Genomic DNA, 21,976 nt, shown 5'->3' with positions numbered 1-21,976 from the left:
ACTTCTGCAATTTGTACATTTTGATGTGCCGGGCTTCGAATTCAGTAGTAATAAGACCACTGAGCCTTATAGGTTTTTACAAAACTAGATTAAACATTTATTAATATGAGAAATGATTTTAAGCACATACATGCCTACAAATTACTACTATAGTAACTTCTAAATCCCCTAATTAATCTGACTCCCAGTTACACCTCCATTAAGGCAACAGTAAGTCACAGGTTTTAAAAGACCCAGGCAAAGAAACATGAAGTTTAGAATGTTAGGTGTAAAAGAACATTTGCATTTTAAAATAAACCAGACTAGTTTGTTTTCAAAGGAGGGGGGTGAAATGTGTCACCTAGCCAAGTGAAGTTCAGAAACAGTGTGTTTATTTTTTCCCCAAAGATTACTGGTAAAATTGGTACTACGATAAATTTTTATGATCACCTTCAATGCACATATACACCAAGGACCCCCTGATCCTGTGCCCTCTTTAGCAATTTACTCTTTATTTTAAGATTTTCCAGGTATTTTTGTTTTTGTTTACCCTTTATTTTATATTGTCTCTGTGTTCTCCCCAACAAAATGAATCACTTCACTGCATTAAGTTTCATCTGCCACTTGTCCACCCATTCCACCAACCTATGTCCTTTTGAAGTTCTACACTATCCTCATAGTTCACAATGTAGATTGTATTCACATAGTTCCAAGTTTTGTATCATCTGCAAATTTTTCAATTGTGCCCTGTACATCAAGGTCTAGGTGATTAATATGGATCAGTAAAGACAGGGGTCCTAACAGCAATCCCTGGGGAACTCCACTATAAATGTTTCTTCAGTCTGAAAAAGAACTGTTCACCACTACTTTTTGTTTCCTGTCACTCAGCCAATGTGCTCAGTGATTCTATGGCTAGTATTTATACTTACTAATGCTCACAGATTAGCTTCATTCCAACCTTTGGTTCTGATGCCAGGAAAATTGGAGTGTTTCCCACCCAGTTAAGAAAACAGAGGTTGTAACACAAGTATGAGATATGGAAGGTTAATGGAGGATGTAATGTGTGATCAGGTAGGTGTGTATTGTGACGACAGATTAAAGCAAAACTCCATAGAAACAATCAGTGAAGGGGTATTATCAGGCAAACAAGCACAGCAAATGCCTCTAAATTGTACACAAAGTACATTATTTTTAGAAACTCATGGGACACAGATAGAATATTAACATTTGAATAATTTATATACTTTATGAATGAATATTGAACAAGTACAATGGCAAATGTGGCTGTTATCTAAAATAGGAGCTCAATCTGCTGACTTGGAATTCTTTTCCCCCTCTCTCCTTAAGTTCAGCACCAGAGTTTTTGAAAACACATTTAGCACAGAAAACAAAACTATTTCTAAAGTATTCTAAGGTAATAAAACATTAGCTTTTGTCATTAATGGTAACTATTTTCCTACAGATTCACTCGTATACACCAACACTCAATGCCATTGTTTTATTTAATCAAAATAGGAATGTTTTCAACTAGAGTCTATATAGTTTGAAGCTGCTTAATGCAAATGAGATAATTTGAATTGAAATTGTGTGAAAAAAGACCTCCTATGCAATTTATTAAAATTGCTCAATTTGTATTACTGGATAATACAATATTTTTCTGAACAAAAAAATGTTTGCACTAGTGGTATTTTGCTATTGTAAGCTGAAAATAATTATACACAATGGCAGAGCAATGGTAGTAGGTTTTTCTACACATAACAAACACTGCAAGAGACACATTTTGTCAATTGTATATTAAATATGTTAAATCGTGTACAGGAAGTAGGCATTAACTGGAGATTCTACAAACAGGAGTAGAAATCAGTTGTGGCTCAGTTGGTAGAACCCTTGCCTCTGAATCACAAGGTTCTGAATGCAAATCCAGAAGCTGGATAATATATGCTGAAGGGAACAGAACATGTCAGGGAATTATAGGCCAATCAGCTTAACATCAGTGGTAGGAATATAATGAAATTCCTAGTAAAGGCAAGAATAGAAGAACACCTAAAGAAAAAAAGTTGCATTAAGCAACTTCAAAATATATAGACTCCAGCTGAAAACATTCCTATTTTGATTAAATAAAGCAATGGCGTTGAGTGTTGGTGTATACGAGTGAATCTGTAGGAAAATAGTTACTTATAAGGACAAAAGCTATTGTTTTATTAACTATTTCTAAAGTATTCTAAAATATGTTTTCTGCACTAAGTGTTTTCAAAAGCTCAGGGTAATACAGGGTAAGGAATAATTGGCATGGATTTCAAAAGGGAAAAATCATACTTGATCAACATTACTGAATTTTTGGAGGAGATAAGTGATTGAATGGACAACAACAATGCATTAGATATAACTTATCTCGATTTTCAAAAGGCCTTGATAAAGTGCCTCATAACAGACCAATGAATAAGGTCAGAGAATGCAGAGTCAGAGTACAAGTGGCAGAATGGACTGCGAGCTGACTTCGAGACAGAAAGCAGGCAGTGGGAGTCAAGGGCAGCTATTCAGAGTGGCAAGAGGTGGGAAGTGGTGTAGGGCATTCAGCCCCTCAAGTTTTTTCTACCATTCCACCAGATCATGGCTGATTTGGGACCCAATTCCATATACCCACCTTTGCCCCATATATGCAGGATAATGTAAAAAAGACCAAATTAAGGGCAGTCCACCACAACATTTGCAACAAGGTAGATGATTTAAAGGCACAAAGAGGTAATGGGTACAATCTAATTGCCATTACAGAAACATGCTTGCAGGGTTGCTCACCCTGGAAACTGAATATTCAAGGATATTCAACATTTAGCAAGGACAGGCAAAAAAAAGTGGTGTGATGTTGATAAAAAGGAATGGGTTCAGTACATCAGTCAGTAAAGGAGGTGCTCAGATCTGAAGAACAAAATGTGGAATCTGTTTGGGTGGAGCTAAGAAACAGCAAGGGACAGCAAACATTGGTAGTTGTTTATAGGCCAAACAGTAGTCTTTGCATGGTGTTAATCAGGAGATTATAGAAGCGTGTAGCATGGGTAATACGGTAATCATGGGTGACTTCAGTCTGGATATAGACCGGGAAACCCTAAGAAGTACAAAGTTTCTAGAGGATGAGTTTGAGTGTGTAGGGATTGCTTTCTACAGCAGTATGTTGAGGAACCAACTAGAGAACAGGTTATTTTGAATCTAGTATTATAACAAGAGCTAATTAATAATCTTGTTGCAAAAGAACCTTTAGGGGCGAGTGACCATAATATGGTAGAATTTTACATTACGTTTGAAAGTGAGATAGTTCAATCTGAAGCCAGGGTGTAAATTTGAACAAAGAAAATTATGAAGGTTTGAGGGACAAATTGACTGAAGTGGATTAGGAAAATACATTACAAGGTACGACAGCACATAGGCAATGAACAGTCTTTAAATAATTATTACATGGTTTACAGCAATTATACATTCCTTTAAGGCAGAAAAACCCAAAAAGAAGTCAGTCAACCCTGGCTAACGAAGGAAGTTAAGGATTGTATAAAATTAAAAGAAAAGTCCTGTAAAGTAACCAGAAATAGTAGTAAACCTGAGGATTGGGAGGTTTTTAGAATACAGCAAAGGAGGACCAAGAAACTGAGAAAGAAAGGGAGAATAGAATATGAATGTAAACTAGCAAACATAGACGGACTGTGGGTCCAGTACAAGCAGAGTCAGGAAGTTTATAATGGGGAATAGAGAAATTGCAGAGAAAGTAAATGATTACTGTGTGTTTGTCTTCACTTAAGGTATAAGAAATCTCCCAGAATTAGAGATCCAAGCGACTAGGGAGGATGAGGAGTTGAAGGAAACTAGTACAAGTAAGAATGTTGTATTGGAGACATTAATGGGTCTGAAGGTTGATAAGACCCCGTGACCTGATATTCTACATACCAGAGTGTTGAAAGAGGTAGCTATAGAGATAGTGGATGCATTGGTGATCATTTTCCAAAATTCTATTGATTCTGGAATGGTTGCTGCCTTCCAATCTGCAGGAAATGTCACTCTTACTGTTTAAGGGAAGGAGGGAGAAAACAGGGAACTACAGCCCTTCAGTAGTAGGGAAAATGCTAGAATCTATTATAAAGGATGTGATAAATGGACACTTGGATAGTAATAATCTGATTGGCCATAGTCAACATGGATTTATAATGGGAAATCATGTTTGACAAACCTGTTGGGGTTTTTTTTGAGGATGTTACTAACAGAATTGATAAAGGGGAGTTAGTGGACCTAGTATATTTGGATTTTCAGAAGGCTTTTGATAAAGTCCCCCACAGGAGGTTGGTTAGCAAAATTAAAGCACATGGGATTGGAGGCAATGTTCCAACATAGATTAGGTATTGGTTAACGGACAGAAAACAGATCAGGAATAAACAGATCATTTTCACGTTGGCACGCTGTGACGAGTGAGATACCGCAAGGGTCAGTACTCAGGCCCAGGCTGTTTACAATATATATTAATGATTTGGAGATGAGACTAAATGTAATATTTCCAAGTTCACAGATGACACAAAGCTAGGGAGTGTGATGTGAGGAAGATGCAAAGCAGCTTCAAGAGGATTTGGGCAGACTTTGAGAGTGCGCAAGAACATGGGAGATGAAATATAATGTGGAAAAATTTGAGGTTGTCCACTTTGGTAGGAGGAGCAGATGCACAGAGTATTTCTTAAAAGATGAGACTAGAAAGTGTAGATGCATCAAAGGACCTGGGTGTCCTTGTCAATAAGGCTAACGTGCAGGTGTAGCAAGCAATTAGGGAGGCTAATGATAAGTTGGCCTTTATCGCAAGAGGTAGTCTTGCTTCAATTGTATAGAACTTTGATTACACTGCACTGGAGTACTGTACACAGTTTTGGTCCCCTTACCTTAGGGAGGATGTTATTGGCATAGAGGGCATGCAACAAAGTCACCAGACTTGTTCACAAGATGGCAGGACTGTCCTACAGAGAGATTGGGGAAACTAGACCTGTATTCTTTAGAGTTTCAAAGAATGAGGTAATCTCATTGAAATCTACAAAATATTTAAAGGGATAAACAGGGTAGATGCAGGTAAGATGTTTCCACTGGTTGGGGTGTCTAGAATCAGGGGACACAATTTCAGAATAAGTGAGAAGCCACTTAGGACCAAGATGAGGAGGAATTGTTTTACTCAGAGGGTTGAGAATCTTTAGAATTCTCTACCCCAGAGGGCTGTGGAAGCTAAAGATTGACAGGTTTCTAAATGCCAATGACGTAAAGGGATATGGGGATAGTGTGGGGAAAAAGGTATTGAAGTGGATGATCAGCCATGATAATATTGAGTCGTGGAGCAGGCTAGATGGGCTGAATGGCCTACTGCTGCTAGGTTCTTTTAGTTAACAAACATCCATCAACCTTGGATTTAAAACTAACAATTGCTCTAGCATTGCTGTTTGCTGAAGTGTGTTCTGAACCAAATGACTGATCTACCATCCTTCGCATGTAGAAGTAATTTCATTCCTGAAAAGTCTGGCTCAATTTCATAGACTACACCCCTTAATCCTAGACTGCCCAATCAGCAGAAATAGTTAAAAGCAAAAAACTGCGGATGCTGGAAATCCAAAACAAAAATAAAAATAAAAATACTTGGAAAAACTCAGCAGGTCTGACAGCATCTACGGAGAGAAACACAGTTAACGTTTCGAGTCCGTATGACTCTTCAACAGGAAAAAAGAGGTGAAATATAAGCTGGTTGGGGGGGGGGGGGGGGGGGGGTAAGTAACAGGACAGGTAGAGCTGTATAGAGGGCAAGTGATAGGTGGAGATTGCCAAAAGATGTCATTGACGAAAGGACAAAGAGGTGTTGACAGTGGTGATATTAGCTAAGAAATGTGCTAATGGTGACATTAAGGGTAGAAAGCAGGACGAGCAAGGTACAGATAGCCCTAGTGGGGGTGGAGTGGGGGAAAGGGATTGAAATAGGCTAAAAGGTAGAGATAAAACAAAAGATGGAAGTAGATTTAAAAATAATGGAAATAGGTGGGAAAAGAAAAATCTATATAAATTATTGGAAAAAAGGGGGATCAGAAAAGGGTTGGGGGAAGAGAGAGTTCATGATCTAAAGTTGTTGAATTCAATATTCAGTCTGGAAGGCTGTAAAGTGCCTAGTTGGAAGATGAGGTGCTGTTCCTCCAGTTTGCGTTGAGCTTCACTGGAACAATGCAGCTGGCCAAGGATGGACATGTGGGCATGAGAGCAGGGTGGTGTGTTGAAATGGCAAGTGACAGGAAGGTCTGGGTAATGCTTGCGGAAATAGTTTCTCTCTATCTACCCTATCAATTCACCTTAATACTTTGGGCTGAATTTTGCCATTGACAGGCAGGCCCAACCAACTCGGCAGGCAGGCAGCCGATCGCCGCCACCGAAATGGGCCCCACTGCCATTTTAAGTGGGTGGGCCAATTAAGGCCTGCCCAGCGTGATGCCCGACGGGAAGCGCTATGTGCTTCCTGTGTGAGCGGGATTTGGGGGTGGGGGGGTGGGGGGGGGGATTCTCCAACTACGAGAGTGTGCTCTTTCGTGCATGCATTCAAAAGAGCACACATCTCCCTGCGGTTAAGTAGTGCCTCAGGGAGATCGCTGAAAGGTTGTGAAAGATTAAAGATAGAAAAATAAAAAAATCATTAACATGACTCCCTCATGTGAAAATGTCACACGAGATGGGACATGTTAATAAAGTACACAAAAACTTTATTAAACTTTTTTTAAATCCGAAATCAAACCTCATCCCGCCACTGGATGAGGTTTGTTAAAAAAATCAGTTACCCGCCTGCCTGTTGGGCCCGTGCGCTGAGCCGAAGTTCGCATGGGCTCAAAATCGTCAATTGCTGACATAATGGCCTTAACAAGGGCTTTAATTAATGGCACGCCTACCGACCTAAACATCGCGATGCCGCGCAGACAACATTTTAAGCGCTGATGTGTGGGCTCCGCCACCCGCACATCAACCAGAAAATTCAGCCCCTTGAATACTTCAATCAAATCATCCCTTAACCTTCCAAATTCCAGGCAATGCAACCCTAGTTTGTGTGACCTTTCCCCTTCATTTAACCTTTTGAGTCCAGGTATCATTCTGGTGATTCTACATTGCAGTCTCTCAAAGGCCAATATATCCTAACGTGTGATGCCCAGAACGGTTAGGGGGTAGGGGGTAGGGTTAGTGTTGGGGTCAGGGAAGGGGACAAGGCTAGTGTTAGGGTTGGCTCGGGGGTCGGGTTAGTGTTAGTCTAACTGGGACTTAGTATAGTGAAGCATAACTTCTAATACATGGCATTATTGTCCTCTAGATATAAAAGCCAGCATTCCTTTTCCTTGGAACGGAGGTGGCTCAGGGTTGACCTGATTGAGGTGTACAAGATTATGAGGGGCCTAGATACAGTAGACAGGGATGCCCTGTTTCCTTCAGCAGAGGGGTCAATTACCAGGGGCCACAGATTTCAGGTGATTGGAACAAGGATTAGAGGGGGCATGAGGAAAAACTTCTTCACCCAGAAGGTGGAGAGTGTTTGGAATTCACTGCCTGGTTTGGTGGTAGAGGCAGAAACCCTCAAATTATTTAAAAGGCACCTGGAGCTGCCTTAAAATACTGTAATCTGCAAGGCTACAGGCCAGGTGCTGGAAGGTGGGATTAGAATGGGCAGCTAGTTCTCTATTTGTTTTTACTTTTTTGGCCGGCACAGATATGAACTGAATGGCCTCTTTCTGTGCTGCAACATTTCTATGGTTTTCTATGTACCTGAACCCCCAAGTCTCTTTGGACCTCCACTGTTTCTACCTTTTCAGCATTTTAAAATGCACTCTATTCAATCCTTTGTGGTCCTCCCCAAAGTGGATGACCTCACATTGCAAATTCATTTGCCATAGTTTTGTCCAATCACAATCTATCAACACCTCTTTGTAATTTTCTGCTGCCATCTGCTCTGTTTACAGTGCTACCTGTCTTTGTCATTGATAAATTTGATATGTGGCTTTCTATCTCATCATCTAAACCATTAATAAATAGTGAATCATTAATGCCCCAGCACAGATCACTACAGAACCATTAGTCACATCCTGCACTGGCTACTGCCACCCAGCCAAATTCCTAACCAGGTCAATAATTTGCCTTTAATTTTACGAGCTTCAGTTTTAGCTAACAGTCTCATGTTGAAGAATTTTATTCCATGCCTTATGAAAGCCCATACAAAAGAACAACCATAGGCATTCTTACTGCTTTAGTCACCTCTTCAAAAGAATTTCAATCAGGTTCATCATAAGCTGTCCTTTACTAATCCATGCTGGGTCCAGCTGAAAGGCTGAAAATTTTCAAGGTGTTCCGTCACCCTATCCTTTACTATAGACTACAGTAATTTCCCTACAACAGATGTTAGGTTAACTTGTCCATAATTTCCTGGTTTCCACTCTCAACTTTCTTAAATAGCAGGCTAACATGAGAACACAAGAAATAGGAATAGACCATATGGCCCATCAAGCCTGCTCCACCATTCTGTATAATCATGGCTGATCTTGAGCTTCAGTTTCATTTATTTTCCTGTCTGATACCATATCCTTTGTTCCCTGCAAGACCAAAAATCTGTCTATTCCACCCTTAAACATATTCAATGATGGAGCATCCACTACCCACTGGGCTAGAGAATTCCAAAGTTTCATAACCCTTTGAGTAAAGAAATTTCTCATCTCAGTTCTGAATGATTGGCCCCTTATTCCGAGACTGTGCCTGTGTTTCAGACTCCCCAACTGGCGGAAACAATCTCTGTGTCTACCCTATCAAACACCCTCAGAATTTTGTAGGTTTCAATGAGATCGCTTCTCATTCTTCTAAACTTAAGAATATAAGCCCAATTTACTTAGCTTTTTAACTTAGGACAACATCCTCATCCCAGGGACAAATCTAGTAAACCTTCACTGTACCACCTCCAATGCAAATATATCCTTTCTTAGATGTGGAGAACAAAACTGCACACGGTATTCCAGATGTGGGGGCTCACCAAAATGCAACAACTGTAGCAAGTGTAAAGAACACATCTTTTTATTTCTGTTGGACTGTGGATTAAAACTATAATGGCTGCAGTTTGAAGGACATGTCTATGGGAACAGTGAGGAATATATACGATCTTGCTGTCATGGAACAGAGTGTGCCATGAAAGAAAGACAGGGTGGTGCTGAGGAGGAGTCTAATGAGAAACTGGCTGGCAACAACATTTTGATTAGCTCCTGACCAGGTGGCCAAGGTTGGTGTGACAGCAGTGCAGCAGAATAGCTCCTAGCCGGAAAGGAAAACGACCGAAAACCTCTCTCTCCTGTGTGTGTAAGATTCCAGTAATTCTACAATAATAGCTAGCAGGCTTTTTCTCCTATCCTTTTAACCTGCTCTCTCTCTCTCTGAAAACCCCTGTCACGAGGAAGGGGAAAATCACTGATAGAGGCATCAAAAGGCAAGTGCTCAACCAGTGAACTAAAGACTGAAAGTGCTGGAAGACCACCTCATGAATCAACAAAGAACTGAAGGGAATTTGGAAGACATCAACCAAAATCAACCCATCGAATCCTGTACTCCGGAATTGGTGCCATTGAACTGTTTTATCCCACCCTTAAAATCCATGTCTTTGTGCATCTTGTGTCCTGTGTGTGTGTATATATAGGGGTTTAAGGGGTAGAGTTTAGGTTATAGAGAGTTAGAAGTTAGCAGTTCATATTTCTGTGTTTTGCCATTGGTTAAACAATTTTTTAATTATTAAGTTTACAAACCTGGTGCTCTTATTCTGCTAACCTAAATGAAACAATTAGGTGGGTTGATCGAACTTTTCACATTTGTCGGCTTGGGGAGCAGTGGGGCTTGATATTGCAGCAGACTATCCCCAGTGAGTCATGACAAAGTTTGGGGGGCTCAGGTCCGGGATATTTTGGAACAAAACACAACGACAATTTGGGTGTAGATTTAGTAAGTAATAAAAGCTAAAAAGAAACACCAGGTTTGTACTGTCAAAAATACGATGGCACTGGAAACTGCTAAGGCTTTACTGCAAGTGGAAGAGATGTCCCTTGACAATTTTACAAGCGATCCCAAAAGCCAGGTTAATCGAATTGGCAAGTAAATTAAGATTAGGTTTGCCTGCCAAAGCTGGGAAGACAGAGATAATCGAAGGGATGGCACAGCATTTAAAATTGGAAGGAATGCCCGAGAAAGGCGAGTTTTCCAGGGGGTGGTTCATTGGAATGGACTCAAATTCAGTTGCAAATAAAAAAATTGGAACTAGAGGCAAAAGGAAAAAAGGCATTCCAAAGGGAACAGGCAGAAAGGAGATTCCAATGGGAACAGGCAAAAAAGGCTGAGAAAGAAAAAGAAAAAGGAAAGACAAAGCATTTCAAAGAGAGTTAGAAATGGCAAAGTTAGAAAAGAAGGAAAGAGAAAAAAAAGAAAGAATTCCTGCTTAAATTGCTGACAGTTAAAAAAGACAGAGACCCATTAGGACTTATTTCTAGATCAGAACCCAGTGGGGAGATGTTTTAATTTGTACATGCTGTTCCAAGGTTTGAGGAAAGGGATTTTGAAGAATTCTTTATTTCATTTGAGAAGATAGCTAAACAGATGAATTGGCCAAAGGAAAACTGGACATTGCCCATGCACAGCAAATTGACAGGTAGGGCACAGGAAATTTATGCTTCATTGTCAGAGGAGGTTTCTAGGGATTATGATGCAATGAAAGAGGCCATTTTGAGTGCATATGAGTTGGTCCCTCAAGTATACAGACAAAAGTTTCAAAATTTAAGGAAACAGCCTGGGCAAGCTTACATTTAATTTGAAAGGATTAAGCAAAGTGGTTTTGACAGGTGAATACAAGCATTAGGAATTGAAACTACCTATGAAGTTCTCAGAGACCATTCTCTTGGAAGAATTTAAAAACTCCCTACCTTCTGTAATAAGTACCCATGTTGAAGACCAATGGATTGCAACTGCTAGACAGACAGCAGTAATGGCTGACGATTATGACCTGATCCATAAAACTAAACTTTTTTTTCTATCGCCCCCATAAATGTGAAAAGGATAGAAAGGCAAGTAGTCAGGGTAAAGAATGGGTAGCTGGGAATACCTTGAGATTCCCTCCCCAGATCAGGAAGGAAGGTACTGAGGGTGGAGGTGAAACACAAAGGCCTAAGTGCTTCCATTTCAATAAAGTGAGACATTTGTTCAGAATGTTGGAAATTGAGGGAAAGCCATGAGACTTATTGGAGTTTGTAATTCATAAGAGTGAGTACGAAAAGGGAACTCAAAAAGAAAATGCCACGGATCAAATTGCAGCTTTAACTACAAATAAGGGTCTGGAGGTAAACACTGCTGCGAATGCAGGTGAAGTGAATAAGGTAGATGAGAGATAAAGGGTTTTTGTCTAAAGGAAAGTTAACCCCTTTTTCATCAAATGATGCAACTAAACCCATAACTATATTAAGGACACAGGAGCTACTCAAACTCTTTTGCTGGAGAAGGACCTAATTTTCCCTCCAGAGAGTTCAATGAAAGCTAAATTATTGATAAGTGGAGAGTATATCCCGGTTCCATTGTACAAAGTGCAATTGGAGTGTGATTTGTTGCTTTGTTGCCTGGATTAGTGGTTGTAGGAGTGGTTAAGAAATTACCCGTGGATGGAATTGATTTACTCTTGGGGAATGATTTAGCAGGAGTGAAGGTTATAGCTTCACCCATAATTACAGAAAATCCAAGAGAGGCAAAAGAGACAGAGCAGTTACAAGAACAAGTTCCTGGTATTTTTTCCATCGCGTCCAGAGCAATGGCTAAACAAAGCCCATCACCAGGGGTCAAAGTAATACCACTTGTAGATGCTAGAGTAGCTGAAACTTTCTTTAAGGATGAGGATAATTCAAAGGAAGTGTTTGGCAGGTCTTCATTAATTGAGGCTCAGAAAGCAGATCCAGAGTTAAACAAGTTAGCACAGTCAGCTCACACTGAAGCTGAGGCAGGAGGAGTTCTGGAGTGCTATTACATTAAAAACGGAGTTCTGATGAGGAAGTGGAAACATCCTCACATGCCTGCAGATGAGGAATGGACGGTTGTTCATCAGATAGTGGTACTGCCCAAATATTATAAGGAGATATTGCAAGCAGCACATGAAATTCCTATGGCAAGACCTGTAGGAATACAGAAAGCTCAAGCATTTTACCTGGCCAAGATTTCATAAGGACGTAGTGCAATTTTGTAAAACATGTCATACGTGTCAGGTAGTAGATAAATCTCAACATGTAATCAAACCAGCACCTTTAATACCCATACCAGTTTTTGAAGAACCAGTTGGGTATTAGTAGATTGTATAGGACCATTACCCAAAATGAAAGCAGGGCATCAGTATATCCTTACAATCATGGACATGACCACCCAATTTCCAGAAGCTATTCCTTTAAGGACAATTACAGCTAAGGTGGTAGTGGATAAATTAACTCAGTTTTTCACTCGTTATGGCCTAACAATTGAAATACAATCTAACCAAGATTCTAACTTCATGTCTAAAATTTTCCAGGACATAATCAGCAATTTGGGTATCAAACAACTAAAGTCTACTGCCTATCACCCTCACCCACAGGCAGCTTTACAGAGATACCATCAGACTCTCAAAAACATGATTAAGACTTATTGCCATGAATACCCAAAGGATTGGGACAAAGGATTAGATTTCTTACTATTTGCTACCAGAGATTCTCCAAGTGAATCTATTGGATTTAGTCTATTTGAATTGATCAATGGTCATGAAATAAGAGGTCCATTAAAAGTGATTAAGGAAAAGTTTCCAAAGAAGAAAGGCGAATCCTCCATGTTGGATTACATGTCCAAGTTTTGAGGCAGACTCACAGGAGCATGTAAAGTAGCTGAAGTACATAACTGTGTGGTTGATTTAGACGATGTCATAATATATAGTAACACATGGGAAGAACATGGAAAGCAATTAGAGGACCTATTTAAGCAATTGTAATTGGCTGGCTTAGTCATAAATCTGGCCAAAAGCAAATTTGCAAAAGCAAGGGTAACTTACCAGGTCACACTGTAAGACAAGGGCAAGTGATGCCAAGAACAGCAAAAGTGAACTCTCAAATAGAATTCTCCATTCCTAAAATTAAACGAGAAATCATGGAGGTTTTTGGGAATGTGTGGGTTTTATAGAAGTTTGTGCCTAACATCAGCACAATAGCTGTACCTCTCACCAATTTAAGAAAACAGGCAAAAGTGGTATGGTCAGCAGAACGCCAAGCAGCCTTTGAAAAGCTGTCGGCAATCTTAATAAATGAACCAGTATTGGCCGCGCCTGACTTTACCAAACCTTTTAAAATGGCAATTCATGCTAGTGACTTGGGGGTAGGCCCAGTCCTATTACAACTTGATAAATTAGGGATAGAGAAGCTGTTGGGGTACTTTTCCAAGAAACTATAAATAAAACAATATCAAAGGAAGTACTCTACAGTAGAAAAAGAAACTCTAGCATTGTTGTCTCTTCAACACTTTGAAGTTTATGTCCGACACGATAACAAAGAATTGCTAATCTCACTCACCATAATCCTCTAGCATTTGTTGAAAAGTTTAAAACTCGAAATGAGAGACTATTTAGATGGAGTCTATTGTTTGAACCATTTAGACTATTTAGATGGAGTCTATTGTTTGAACCATTTAATGTAAAGATTGTTCACATTACCAGTAGAGATAATGTGATCGCAGATGCATTGTCCCAGGTGTAAAACACTAAAATAAGTTAAAGGGATAAGAAATGTTGAAGATTGTATAAGATTGTATAAAGGGGAGGAAGGATGAATGGAAGTAAGTCTTGTGTTTTGTTGTTTCTGCCTGTTAAAGTTAATGGATAGAAAATCATCAGTTGAAGGTATGTAATTTCCTGATATCTGCTCAAGGCTGGCACCAGCAGTACACTATGAATGAATTTGCTATGTTATGCATTCTTTAATATATTTAAACAAAAACAGAAATTAATTCACAAAACACAAGCTTTTAATTCATGCAATTTCCATGCTTTTTTCTAAAAAATAAAATCATTAAGCCTAAAAAAGGTTTGTGAAAGGCTTTACAAACTGACTATACAAAATCAAAAACAAACTGATTGGTTGGTGAAAATCTATTCTCTATAAACAATATTTTCTTTAACCAACAAAAAACAAGCAGCTGTTATTCCCTCGTGTCTCACATGATAACAGCTGTTTGTCCTCGCACATTCAGCATTTTTTTTCCAAAGCATTCATAATAGAAAAGCAGAATTATCATACATTTACATAATTTATCACATAAGAATTCAATCTCCAGGTTCTTTTAAAATCTTTTAGAAAAAGCAAAGAAACCCTTAAGTCCTCAAGATGAATGATCAAACCCTTCTTTTAAATCCCTGTTGATACACTCATTGCATATGCTAAAAATGTACAGATTCTCTTGAAAGCTTTCTCTTAACCGTAAAGGGATAAATAATATCAAAGGCCAAGCTTTTAAAACAGGTACGCTGAAGCCTTTAAACATAAATATTAATGAAGCCATTATAAGCAAAAGGCAAAAGTGCCACAGAACAGATTTCTTTTTAAATTTATTTGTTCACAGGATGTAGGCTAGGCCAGCATTTATTACCCACTCCTAGTTGCCCTTGAGAAGGTGGTGGTGAGCTGCCTTCTTAAACCATTGCCGTCCATGTGGTGTAGGTACACCCACCGTGCTGTTAGGAAGAGAGTTCCAGGATTTTAATCCAGTGACAGTGAAGGAATGGCAATATAGTTCCAAGTCAGGATGGCGTATGATTTGGGAGGGGAACCTGCATATGGTGGTACTCTTATGTATCTGCTGCCCTTGTCCTTCTAAGTGGTAGAGGTCGAAGGTTTGGAAGCTGCTGTTGAAGGAACCTGTGTGATTGGTGCAGCGCATCTTGTAGATGGTACACACTGCTGTCACCGTGCATCATTGCATTGCATGATTAAGGTGATAGATGGGGTGCCAGTCAAGTAGGCTGCTTTGTTCTGGATGGTGCCAACCTGGAGTGTTGCTGGAGCTGCACTCATCCAGGCAAGTGGTGAGTATTCCATCACATTCCGGACCTGTGCCTTGTAGATGGACAGGCTTTGGGATAGTCAGGTGGTGAGTTACGCGCCTTGGGGTAGTCAGGTGGTGAGTTATGCACTGCAGCATTTCCAGTCTCTGCCCTGCTTTTGTAGCCACAGTATTTATATGGCTGGTCCAGTTCAGTTTTTGTCAATGGTAATCCCCAGGATGATGACAGAGGGAGATTCAGCAATGGTAATGCCATTGAATGTCAAGGGGAGATGGTTGGACGCTTCTTATTGGAGATGATCATTGCCTGGCACTTGTATGGCACAAACATTACTTGTCACTTATCAGCCCAAGCCTGAACATTGTACGGTCTTGCTGCATATGGACGTGGACTGCTTCAATATCTGAGTCGTGAATGATAAACATTGTGCAATCATCCGTGAGCATCTCCACTTCTGACCCTATGATAGAGGGAAGGTCATTGATGAAGCAGCTGAAGATGGTTAGACCTAGGACATTGCCCTGAGGAACTCCTGCAGCAACGTCCTGGGACTGAGATGATCGACTTTCAACAGCCACAACCATTTTCCTTTGTGCTAGATATGACTTGAACCAGCAGGGAGTTTTCCTCGATTCCCATTCATTCCAGTTTTGCTAGGGCTCCTTGATTCAAAGCTCAGTCAAATGCTGCCTTGATGTCATGCGCAGTCACTCATCTCCTTTGGAGTTCAGCTCTTATGTCCATGTTTGGATCAAGGCTGTAGTGAGGAGTGGAGCCGAGTGGCCCTGGCAGAACCCAAACTGAGCATCAGGGAGCAGGTTATTGCTGAATAAGTGCCACTTGAAAGCACTGTCGACAACACTTTCCATCACTTTGCTTATGATCGAGAGTACACTGATGGGGCAGTAATTGGCCGGGTTGGATTTGTCCTGCTTTTTGTCGGCAAGACATACCTGGGAAATTTTCCATATCGCTAGGTAGATGCCAGTGTTGTAGCTATTCAAGAAATTGCTCAGAATGTTGAAGTGCACCTTCCACTCCTCTTCTAGGGCTATCAAAGCTTAGGTTCCTCCTCCCGTGGAGTACTGTCAGATACCACAGAACCTGGCAGTACCAAGGGTCAGAATACCATGGAACCACCTCCCACCCCCACTTGTTGTTGCTAAATACTACCTCCTTACAACTGCTTGATGTCGATCATCTTTCTAAATATCATCGGCTTTAAAAAGCTAAGTTTAAAAATAAATACATCGGTAAAGAAATGCATACGAATCATCATGGCCACTGATTTGTGGTTTCCAGTGAAATGTCAAGGACACTCGCTAAAACATCTTAAGAGTGTCATTTAATAAAGGTGCAGTTTGACTTCTTCAGTCACCACAATGCAGTGATTCTGATAATACATTCCTCATTACAGAACACAAAATAAAACAGCATATTGTCCGACACACTGAGCACAGGTAATTGGAAAACTTATTTCTCTCAGTTGATCCTCAAAATATGAGCAAATTGCTCACTACCAACATTCTGCTGTGCTAAAAAACAAACCCCAAAGGGGAAAAACCCAAAGCAGCAGCAGCTATTCTAACAAACCTTAAAAAATACAATTTTCACATATTTAATCTTGTTATTTATTCAAGACAGCGAATGAAAAATGTTCCTCACCTGGCTATTACTACGTAGTCAATTCCAAGTCTGGTTGGAAGCAAACCTTTTGTCTTTGCCGAGTTACACTATGGAATGCTGCAGGTATGCCACTATATAGTACATTGTCAATGCCCCACCCTGTAACTTAAAGGCCAGTATGTAAGGCTGACTATGTTGAAGCCAACTCAGAGTATAAAGGCTGATAAAGCACATTGGTTTCAATTTGCAATTATGTGTCACTATATCAACAGCAAGTTTCCAGTGGCAACTATTTACTCAGAGGAATATCTACTATCAAAGCTTATGAAATAATTGCTAGAGTTACATACGTCACCGACATTAAGTAATAACCGTGGTATACAATTACTCTGTTGCACTAACATGCAGCAAAATTGTAAGTATAACAAGCAAATGGAACCTATTGAGCGGAATCTGGAAGATCGGAGCTACAGCCTTCCCATGTCAAAGCAGCGACTACGCTGCAAAAGTACTTTATTGGCCATGAAGTGCTTTGGGCCATCCTGAAATCTTGAAAGATGTTATACATCTTATTTTCAGTAATTACCACCTGATTAAAGCTGAACAAATATCAAATCTATGTAAAGTGGAACCCAGCATTGCTGGGTAGCAAAGTATAAAGCAATGTAGCATTACAAAAGCCCATCAGGTCTGAACAGGATGCAGATGATCTTTTTTGTTGATAGTTGCAAGTTACATTTATGCCAATTGGAAGACCTTTGCTTGATAACATGACTACTGCATGACCATTCGCACCTATATCTTCTCCTTCCATTATCAAGTCAATTCTGTGCATTTCAATTCATTCTTTCCAACCATGCCACTTTACTACAGCCAATCAAACCTGTCAATAACAATGTCTGCATGCATGACAGCTTTTGCATAATTAGAATTTTTGATTAAAATGCCTACTGCAGTGGGCTAAATTTAATGGCCACATCACTGGCCCCATCCACCAGATGAAAGTCAAGGGTAGCTTTGCCGCAACGATTTTCTGAAGCCCCAATTAGATTTGCATGTTAATCAGGCTGTTAACTGCCTGCCATCGGGGCTTCCTTGACTGTAAGGGTAGCGATACCACTTCCAAGAGCTGCCAGCCAATCAAAGGGTCTTTAGTCTCAACAGTGCCACCAAAAGCTGTGGCCACTGTTGGGACTGCAGTAGGCCTGGGAAGTAATTCTGGGACCTCTCCATGGTAAAGGTATGTGGCTTTGGAAACATGATGGGCCATTCAGGCAGGCCCTGGCAAGAGAAGGTTGGAGAGAGAGGGGTTATGGTGAGGGCAGAGGGTGTGGGGTTTTCAGTAGGGGCCACAGTTGCTCTGGATGGGGGGTGTCAGAAGGGTAGGAACCCTCCACTGCTCCATTGGCCACAGGGTGCCCAATCAGGAACTCACCTCCCCTGCATGCTGCAGGGAGGCCACCAGCTTCTACTGGGTGGGCTCCCCACATGGTGTACACGAGGTAGGCACTAAAGACATCAAGGAGTATGGAGAGAGAGCAGAAATATGGCACTGAGACAGGGGATCAGCCTTGATCATATTGAATGACCTACTCCTGCTTCTACTTTCTATGTTTCTACCCCGTCTCTGCTGGGCCACATAAGGGTTTCTTCTCCCCACCCACCCTCCCCACTGGTAAAATACCAGCTGCAGGGAGAAAAGGCCCTTATATAGTCCTTAATTGCCCAGTAGGGCTTGAACTGGCTCCAGGCAGGAAGGCTGTCCTTGACCTTCCCCACCCTGACTTCATTAGGAGGAAATCAAGAAGGTGACGAACACCACTTCTCTCTCAATTCTATGCCCCGTCACCTACCAGACCACATGCCAGGCGGGGGTGAAGGGTAGCAATTAAATTCCACCCACTGGTTCCACTTAGTGCAATGTGTGACATTTTACCTCTTAAATCTAATCTACTGTTTTTCCCAGGTTTACATGAGTGGCATGAGTGAGAAAGCTGGCTGGCTGCTGTATTATGAAAGAAGATTCTTGGAACTTAGATGGCCTTTGGTGGCAGTTATGTCACAAAATAAAAACAGAAAATGTTCAAAATATTTAGCAGGTCATGCAGCAACTGTGCTACATCCTGAGATGGATATGCTGCAGATTGCCCCTATTATGCTCCTACATAGGCAACAGCAACAGTCTGTCTACAAGTGTGTAGGCATCAGAGGTGGAAAATCATGCACTTGCATCAGATTGGCACATTTGTCATTCCAATAGTACTGGGCTTTGGCTTTGCACTACCACTGATTTGCAGAAGACCTAATGTTACACCAAAGAGATTCCCGAAAGACCTGACTGCACTCAGCCTCAATTGTCTGAATGCCTTCACCAATCTGGCACCTAATACTTCCAGGGCAGATTTCTCAACATCCATAGAACCACAGAAAAGTTACAGCACAGGAGGCCATTCAGCCCATCTTGTCCATGCCAACCCAAGGACACCCAGGTGCCCTTTCTAATCCCACCTTCCTGCACCCAGCCTAGCCCTGCAGCTTACAGCACTTAAGGTGCAGATCCAGGTACTTTTTAAAAGGAGTTTAGAGTTTCTGCCTCTACCACCAACTTGGGCAGCGAATTCCAGACACCCACTACCCTCTGTGTAAAAAAGCTCTTCCTCATTTCCCCCTACATCTTCTGCCACTTATCTTGAATCTATGTCCACTGGTTCTAGAATTCTCCAACAAGGGTAACAATTTTATCCTGTCCACTCTATATCTATTCCCCTCATAATTTTGTACACCTCAATCAGGTTATCTCTCAGTCTTCTTTGTTCTAAGAAAAATAACCCCAACCTATCCAATCTCTCCTCGTAGCTACACTTTTCTAACCCTGGCAACATTCTTGTAAACCTCCTCTGCACCCTCTCCAGAGCTATTACGTCCTTCATATAATGTGGTGACCAGAACTGCACACAATACTCCAGCTGTGGCCTCAATCAGTGTTTTATACAATTCCAACATTATATCCTTACTTTTATATTCTATACCTGCCAATGAAGGAGAGCATTCCATATGTCTTTACAACCTTGTCTACTTGAACTGCTGCCTTCGGGGACCCGTGTACTTGTATACCAAGATCTCTCACTTAATCTACCACTCTTAGTATATTCCCATTTATTGTGTAATCCCTGTAACTGTTTGACCTCCCTAAATGTATGACCTCACACTTCTCTATGTCAAAATCCATCTGCTGCTTTACCGACCACTCCAGCAACCCATCTATATCATTTTGGAGATTATGACTATCCTCTACACTATCCACTACTCGGACAATCTTTGTGTCATCTGCAAATTTCCCAATTGTGCCCCCCACGTTCACATCCAAATCGTTAATATATAACACACACAGCAAAGGTCCCAACACCGAGCCCTGTGGAACACCACTTGAGACAACTTTCCATATGCAAGGGCATCCATCGACCATCACTCCTCTTTCCTGTTACAAAGCCAACCTTTTATCCAGTTTGCCACATTACCCTGAATCCCATGGGCTTTTACTTTCCTGACCAATCTGCCATGTGGGACCTTGTCAAATCCCTTGCTAAAATCCATGTACACAACATCCACTGCACTACCCTCATCAACCCTTCTTGTCGCTTCCTCTAAGAATTCAATCAAATTTTTGAGGCAAGACCTTCCTTTAACAAATCCATGCTGACCATCCCTGGCTAGTCCATGCCTTTCCACATGACAGTTAATCCTATCTCTCAGGATTGATTCTACTAATTTGCTCACCACTGATGTAAGACTAACTGGCCTATGATTGTTTGGCATTTCCTTTGATCCCTTTTTAAACAATAGAGCTACGTTTGCATTTCTCCAGTCCTCCGGTACCTCCCCTGTATCTAGTGAAGATTGGAAAATCATCCTCAGAGCTTCTGCTATCTCCTCCCTGACTTCCTTCAGCAGCCTCGGAAACAATCCATCTGGTCCTGGTGACTAATCAACTTTCAAGGATTTCAATCCTTCAAGTACTTCTTCTCTCTTTATGACATTCCCGTCCAATATCTCGCAGTGTTCCCCCTGGACTACTATATCTACATCCTCCCTTTCCTTTGTAAGCATAGAGACAAAATATTCATTCAAAACCCTTCCCACAGCCTCTGCACCTACATACAAGTTTCCATCCTCATCTCTGATAGGTCCCACTTTTTCCTTAACTAATCTTTTAGCTTTAATGTATTGGTAAAACATCTTTGGGTTATCTTTAACTTTAGTTACTAATCTTTTTTCATGCTCTCTCTTTGATTTCCTTATTTCCTTTTTTACTTCATCCCTGCACTTCCTATATTTGTCTAGGCTATTTGCAGTGCTCAGTTCTTTGCGCCTATCGTACACTTTCTTTTTGTTTGATCTTCCCCTGTATTCCTCTAGACAGCCACGGAGGTCTAAATTTGGCAGTAACACTCTTATTTTTGTAGGGGACATGTCTACTTTGTACAATTAGGGTCTCACTTTTTAGTGCTTCCCACTGGTTTTCCACTGTTTTATCCTCCAGCAGTGCTGTCCAGTCCACCTCAGCCAAGTCCCTTCTCATTTTTGCAAAATTTGCCTTCCCCCAGTTCAAGACTTTTACTCCTGCCTTATCTCTGTCCTTTTCCACTGTAATGCTAAATCTAACTGACTTGTGATCACTGTCCTCGATATGGTCGCCAACTGTCACTTCACCCACTTGCCCTTCTTCGTTCCCCAAGATTAGGTCTAAAATTGCATCTCCTCTCTTGGGTTTGTCACTAATTGGTTGAAAAAATTTTCCTGGACACACTGCATGAATTTTTCTCCCTCAGTGCCCCTTATATTGTTTGAATCCCAGTTGATATTAGGATAGTTGAGGTCTCCTACTATTATTGACCTCTTGTTCTTACAAGCAGAAATTTGCCTACATATTTGTTCTTCTATCTCCCTTTCACTATTTGGGGGTCTGTAGTGTATTCCCACTAGTGTGACTGCCCGTTTTTTATTTCTGAGCTCAATCCATAAAGCCTCGTTTGTTGACCCATTTAGTATATCATCCCTTCTCACAACTGGAACTGATTCTTTAACCATTAGTGCTACCCCACCCCCCTCCTTTTTCAACTCCTACTCTATCGTGTCTGAAGACTCTATAACCAGGGATATTTAGCTGCCAGTTTTGTCCCTCCTTTAGCCAGGTCTCCGTTATAGCAATGACATCCTGCTGCCATGTGTCTACCTGTGCCCTTAACTCATCTACCTTATTTGTAATACTCC

At 40.9% G+C, this 21,976-nt stretch overlaps 1 protein-coding gene across 6 annotated transcripts in view; it reads right to left on the bottom strand.

The window, feature by feature from the left end:
* LOC121277425 (sodium/hydrogen exchanger 9B2-like) overlaps window positions 1-21,976 on the bottom strand; it is a 139,214-nt gene that overhangs the window by 77,251 nt on the left and 39,987 nt on the right. The window contains exon 1 of one of the 6 annotated variants that reach the window (XM_041186918.1): window positions 16,745-16,904. The exons of the other annotated variants lie outside the window; for them this stretch is intronic. The gene's annotated coding sequence lies outside the window, so the exon portion shown is untranslated. Of the gene's footprint in view, window positions 1-16,744; window positions 16,905-21,976 lie in introns of those variants that run through there. 6 annotated transcript variants of the gene reach the window in all.

Source organism: Carcharodon carcharias, chromosome 1 (assembly GCF_017639515.1).
Source record: "Carcharodon carcharias isolate sCarCar2 chromosome 1, sCarCar2.pri, whole genome shotgun sequence".
Lineage (NCBI taxonomy): Eukaryota > Metazoa > Chordata > Chondrichthyes > Lamniformes > Lamnidae > Carcharodon > Carcharodon carcharias.
This window is presented reverse-complemented; position numbering and strand designations above follow the sequence as displayed.